The following is a 6,471-nucleotide window of genomic DNA, read 5'->3' on the forward strand; positions in this document are numbered from 1 at the left end:
GTCACACCTTATCCCTGATATGTCGTGCTTTTGCAGAAGCGACGTTCGGAGCGCAGAGCCGAGCCCCTAGGGACCCGTCAGCCACAGGCGTCCGGATTGGGTAGGCTCAAGAGGAAGGCGATTAGAACCGACACGCCTCTACAGAGGTAAGAAAACAATTTGTCATGTAATTTGTTGTCGTTTGAAGTATAATGGTGCCCTTTGTATATCTTGGCAGGAAGAGGAGTATCTGGACTGTATCCGGAGATCCTGCCAACCACGCCTCCACTAGTCGGGCTCCAGGACCAATTTCGAGAGAGGAGACGGATGTAGGGCCGACGCTGTGTAGTCCTCCGACAGAGGACACAGACATGCTCTCTGTCACAAATTCGGAAGTAGAGAGCGCCATGCATCATTGGCGTCGACGGGCCGTGCTTCGCAACAACATCTTTTCCGAAGAGGCATTTAATGCCTTCAATTCGGGAGACGCATACATCCGAGCTGCTCAAAGCGAACTCGCTCGGGCGATAGTCCAGTATACCAAAGATATACGGGTAAGAAAGTTTGTTGAGCATATATATAGCAGTAGCCCCTGAGACTTGAAACGGTTGAAACAAGAGTTTTAAGTATCAATTCATGTGCAGGTTCTTGTAGATAAGAATGAGCAATTGTCTCGGGAGCTATAGGAGTGCAAGACTCAACTGAGGGCCACAGTTGCCAAGCTAGAGGAATCCCAGAAGGCCTCATGTGGTAATATTTATCTAAATTATATGAAAATGCACCAGTTGGCAACTGGCTAGAATGACAAATTTAACAGAAAGTTCTGTAGGCAACCCCGGAGTAAATCCGGAGGGCGGCGGGGATGACGAGTCGCATCTCCAGAGGCAACTAAAGGCCGGTGAGCGCATTCTGACGCAAGTGAAGCATGATAAGAATATGCTCCAAGATGCCAATGTTCAGCTGGACGTGGAATTGAAAGACGTCCGTGCACAGCTGGCAGACTCCGTGAAGGAGAACAGAAGGCTTCACCGCGACATTTATCGTAAGTGCCTAAACAAACTGTAGTATAGATCGGCGAGGAAGTATATTGAAAAAGTTATGTTTGCAGGAATGCTGACGGGTCGCCCTGAGGAGGAGATGCCCTCTTCTGTATGTGATTTACTGCAGGACCTCTCACAACTGCACGAGCGAGCTCGGCAGGTGATGCAGGGCATTGCGCGGTCTCTGTGGCCATCAAGCTCCCTGCCAAATGGCATGGGGGGGGCTTGTGGACATGCTTCAAGGAGCACGGCAGCGCTTCAGTTTGTGGAAGATATCAGCCTGCCGGCAAGGTGCAAGAGAAGCATGGGCGATGGTGAAGACGTGCTACACCAAGCTGGACCCGAACCATATGGCCGAAGTTGGAGCGGCCGGGCCAGATGGGCAAGAAATTCCCGTGAGTCTGGTATATGACCAGGTGGCGTTAGCCGCAAAGTATTCTCAACAGGATTGTAAGCTAGATAGCATGTTGGATAGTATAGAGGCTGAATATAATTAGTCCAAATAATTGTGTAATTCGATGGACGTAAGTAGCCCCTAGCCGGATTAAAATCGTTTGTCTTGGCGGACCTTTTCGCTTCAGCCCCCGGATCCTAAAGTCTGGGGTGTGTCCGAATACCCGCTCGGTTATACAAAACCGGGGTATGCGTGGAGACCAGGCGTAGGGGTCATAAGTGCTTGAACAGAGAAGTACCCAACTAGTTATGTTATATTACATGGTTAGTAAGAAACATCTTCCAGAGAGAATAGTTCCGTTAAGGGTTCCTTTCCCTAGGTAAGCATGTGTCAAGGCACATGTCCGGACTGCGAACCAAAGCGCAGGATACAAAACTTCTGGGGATTAATGTTATAATAAACGAAGACATCTTTCGTTCATCGACCGAATATTCTCTTAAGGAAACTAGCTTTCGGCTTCACCCAGTCTGAGGTACACATCCGGCTCAACCGGCAGTAACAATCGCAGAGGTGCTCCCCTTATGCCCTAGCCGAATTAACGGGAACGTAGGGCATAAACACAGGAGCCAGGCAACCCAGCTTGGCCACGTCTTAAGTCATATCAATGCATATAATGGTGAAGAAAAGGCACACATGGAAAAAATAAACGCATGTGCGACGGGCAAGAAGCCCTGAAAGTAATTTATATTTAGCTTCCATATAGGAAGCCCCCAGGTAAAGCTTACACACATAGTGCGGCCGGAGTAATCCGGTAGTCCGTACTGTATTAAATACTGTGTGAAAAGAAAAAGATCGAGAAAGGAAAAGGGAGGGAGCATAATTGAAAAAGGAGGGTTAAGGAGACGAACACTGAGTTCGCTTCTAGGCGTAGAATCTCCGGAGTCTGGCCGCGTTCCATGGGTTCGGCTCGAGTCTGTTATCGGACGCATTACGTAAGCGGTACGCTCCCCCAGTGAGAACTTTGTTGATGATGAAGGGGCCTTCCCACTTGGGTTTGAGCTTGTCCTTCTTCTTCTCCGGTAAGCGTAGAACGAGTTCACCAATATTGTAATTTTTGGACCGCCCTTCTCTGCTTTGGTATCGTTGAGCCTGTTGCTGATAGAATGCGGAACGGGCCTTAGCGACATCGCGCTCCTCCTCCAGGGCATCCAAATTATCCTGCCAATCTAACTCGGCTTCCTTCTCTTTGTACATACGTACGCGTGGCGAATCATGTATTATGTCGCAAGGTAGTACTTCTTCCGCGCCGTACACCATAAAAATGGTGTATATCCGGTGGTGCGATTCGGCATGGTCGGCAGCCCCCAGAGTACAGAGTCGAGCTCCTCGACCCACTGAGTATCCGACTCTGTCAAGGATCGCACTAGTCTGGGTTTGATGCCGCTCATAATAAGACCGTTTGCCCGTTCGACCTGGCCATTTGTTTGAGGATGGTAGACGGAAGCATAGTCGAGCTTAATGCCCATTTTGCCGCACCAAGATTTCAACTCATCGGCCGTGAAATTTGAGCCATTATCGGTGATGATGTTGTGGGGGACACCGTATCGGTGTACAACCCCGGATATAAAGTCTATTACTGGTCCGGATTCGGCCGTTTTCACTGGTTTGGCTTCTATCCATTTGGTGAACTTGTCAACCATGACCAATAAGTATTTTTTCTTATGGCTTCTCCCTTTAAGGGGTCCAACCATATCCAACCCCCAGACCGCGAAGGGCCAAGTTATGGGGATTGTTTGGAGAGCGGTGGGGGGCATATGACTCTAATTAGCAAAGAGCTGGCAACCTACGCAGTGTTGGACAAGGTCCTGTGCGTCTGCTCGGGCTGTCGGCCAATAGAAACCTGTACGGAAGGCCTTGCTGACTAATGTTCGAGCCGCAGCGTGGTGCCCGCCCAGTCTGGCATGGATTTCAGCCAAGAGTTGCCGCCCTTCCTCTTCGGAGATGCACCTTTGGAGCACTCCAGCGACACTTTTCTTATAGAGTTCCCCTTCATGGACTCTATAAGCTTTAGAACGCCGGACAATGCAACGTGCTTCATTCTGGTCATCAGGGAGCTCCTGCCTATTTAGGTAGGCCAAGAAAGGCTCAGTCCACGGGGCGATGACAACCATTATTTTGTGGGCTGACGATGTTATTTCGGTGGTAGAACCTCCGATTACGTCTGATAGTTCGGAATCTGGGGATGTATTTGGATCAATGCTGGTATTGCTGGACTCCCCTTCCCATACCACGGATGTCTTGAACAAGCTTTCCAGGAATATGTTAGGTGGGACGGGGTTGCATTTAGCGCCGATGTGGGCAAGGACATCTGCCGCTTGATTGTTTTCTCGAGCCACATGGTGGAATTCGAGCCCCTCGAACCGAGCTGACATTTTAAGGATGACATTGCGATAGGCCGCCATTTTCGGATCCTTGGCATCAAAGTCTCCGTTTATTTGTGATAGTGCGAGGTTTGAATCCCTGCGCACTTCTAGGCATTGAATGCCCATTGAGACTGCCATCCAAAGACCGTGCAGCAGAGCCTCATATTCGGCTGCATTGTTGGAGTCTGTGTATAATATTTGGAGGATATATTGGACCGTGTCTCCAGTGGGAGAAGTCAGGACTACGCCTGCTCCCAATCCGGCCAGCATTTTAGAGCCGTCAAATTGCATGATCCAGTTGGAGTACGCGCCGTACTCTTTAGGGAGTTCGGCTTCCGTCCATTCGGCGACGAAGTCGGCTAATACTTGCGACTTGATAGCCCGCCGAGGCTTGTATGTTATGTCGAACGGGAGGAGCTCGATGGCCCATTTAGCAATCCGGCTCGTGGCATCGCGGTTATTTATTATATCGTTTAGTGGTACTTCGGAGGCCACCGTAATCGAACACTCTTGAAAGTAGTGTCGTAGCTTTTGGGATGACATGAAGATCGCGTATGCTCTTTTTTGATAGTGTGGCTATCGGGATTTGCATGGGGTGAGGACCGTGGATACGTAATAAACCGGCTTCTGTAGCGGGAATTTGTATCTGTCAACCTCTCGTTCGACGACGAGTACTGTGCTATGTACAGCAGCATAGGTTCGCCGATTTGGGCGCTGTTAGGACTGGATTTTTGGCCAATAAGGTCTTTATTTCATCGAGTTTGGCCGTGGACGCATCCGTCCACGCGAAGTGTTCGGTACGCCGAAGAAGGCGGTAAAGAGGCAATTCCTTTTTTCCTAGCTTGGAGATAAAGCGGCTTAAAGCAGCCACGCATCCAGCTAGTTTCTGGATATGTTTGAGGTCTGTTGGTATATCCAACTGTGACAAAGCTCAGATTTTTGCTGGATTAGCTTCAATTCCTCTATTGGAAACGATGAAGCCCAGCAGTTTTCCGGAGGGGACGCCGAAAACGCATTTTTCCAGATTCAGCTTGATGTCATATGTTCGTAGGTTGTCGAACGTAAGCCTCAAGTCATCTATTAGGGTTTCGACGTGTCTTGTTTTTATGACTACGTCGTCCATGTATGCCTCCACTGTTTTGCCGATTTGCTTTTCCAAGCATGTTTGAATCATGCGCTGATAGGTTGCTCTGGCATTCTTAAGCCCGAAAGGCATAGTGTTGAAGCAGAAAGGGCCATATGGTGTTATGAAAGCTGTTGCAGCTTGATTGGACTCTGCCATCTTTATTTGATGGTATCCAGAGTATGCATCGAGGAAACACAGCGAGTCGTGTCCGGCTGTGGCATCAATGATTTGATCGATGCGAGGGAGGGGAAAGGGATCCTTGGGGCAAGCCTTGTTAAGGTCTTTGAAGTCGACGCACAGGCGCCACGATTTGTCCTTCTTTGGTACCATTACCAAGTTCGCCAGCCAATCCGGATGTTTGATATCTCTGATGAATCCGGCCTCAAGTAGCTTGGCTAGCTCCTCCCCCATGGCTTGCCGTTTGGGCTCCGAAAATCGCCTTAGGGTCTGTTTAACAGGTTTGTATCCCTTCAGTATGTTAAGGCTGTGTTCGCCCAATTCGCGGGGGATGCCCGACATGTCCGATGGGTGCCAGGCGAAGATATCCCAATTCTTGCGTAAGAAGTCGCGCGGTGCGGCATCCATAGCGGGGTTCAACTGTGTCCCGATGGAAGCTGTCTTCATGGGGTCCGTTGGGTGGACTTGAAATTTTATTATCTCATCTGCGGCTTTGAATGAGGTGGACTTGGGTCGCTTGTCGAGTATCACGTCGTCTCTGTCCACGATGGCGCGCAACATTGTTAATTCTTCTGCCGCTAGGGCTTCGGATAGTGCTTCCAAGGCTAGTGCCGCGGTTTTGTTTTCGGCGTGGAGTGCGACGTCCGGATCACTAGCTAGAGTGATGATTCCATTGGGTCCGGGCATTTTAAGCTTCATGTACCCGTAATGGGGTATGTCTTGAAAGCTTGCAAACGCGTCCCGCCCTAGAAGGGCGTGGTATCCGCTGTTAAAGGGAGCCACTTGGAAGGTGATTTCTTCGGACCTGTAATTCTCTGGGGTGACGAATACCACATCGAGTGTGATTTTTCCCACACACCGTGCCTCCCGGCTAGGGATAATCCCCCTGAAGGTTGTGCCGCTTTGTTCAATGCGGCTTTTGTCAATCTCCATCTTCTTGAGTATTTCTTCGTAGATTAGGTTTAATCCACTTCCGCCGTCCATGAGTACTTTAGTGAGCCGAAAGCCGTCCACTATTGGGCTGAGGACCAGAGCGGTCGGCGCCCGGACGGACCGGAATTGGGGTTCGTCACTGGCATTGAAGGTTATAGCAGTGTCGTTCCACGAATTTATTTTTGCCACATGGCAAATTTCAGCAGAGCTTCGATGCGCTCGCTTGCGCCTATTGTTTAAGGCGAAGGTCTCGAAGACTGTCAGTACCGTATTGTGTTCCTTGGCGGGATGTGGTTCTGCTTTATGGTTCTCGAGGAGATCCTCACCACTCTTAGCTACCTGCCGGAGTATCCAACATGCTCTAAGGCTATGGGTCGGTGTTGCATCAGGCGTGCTGTG

The sequence above is a fragment of the Triticum aestivum genome, chromosome 1B (genome assembly GCF_018294505.1).
Source record: "Triticum aestivum cultivar Chinese Spring chromosome 1B, IWGSC CS RefSeq v2.1, whole genome shotgun sequence".
Lineage (NCBI taxonomy): Eukaryota > Viridiplantae > Streptophyta > Magnoliopsida > Poales > Poaceae > Triticum > Triticum aestivum.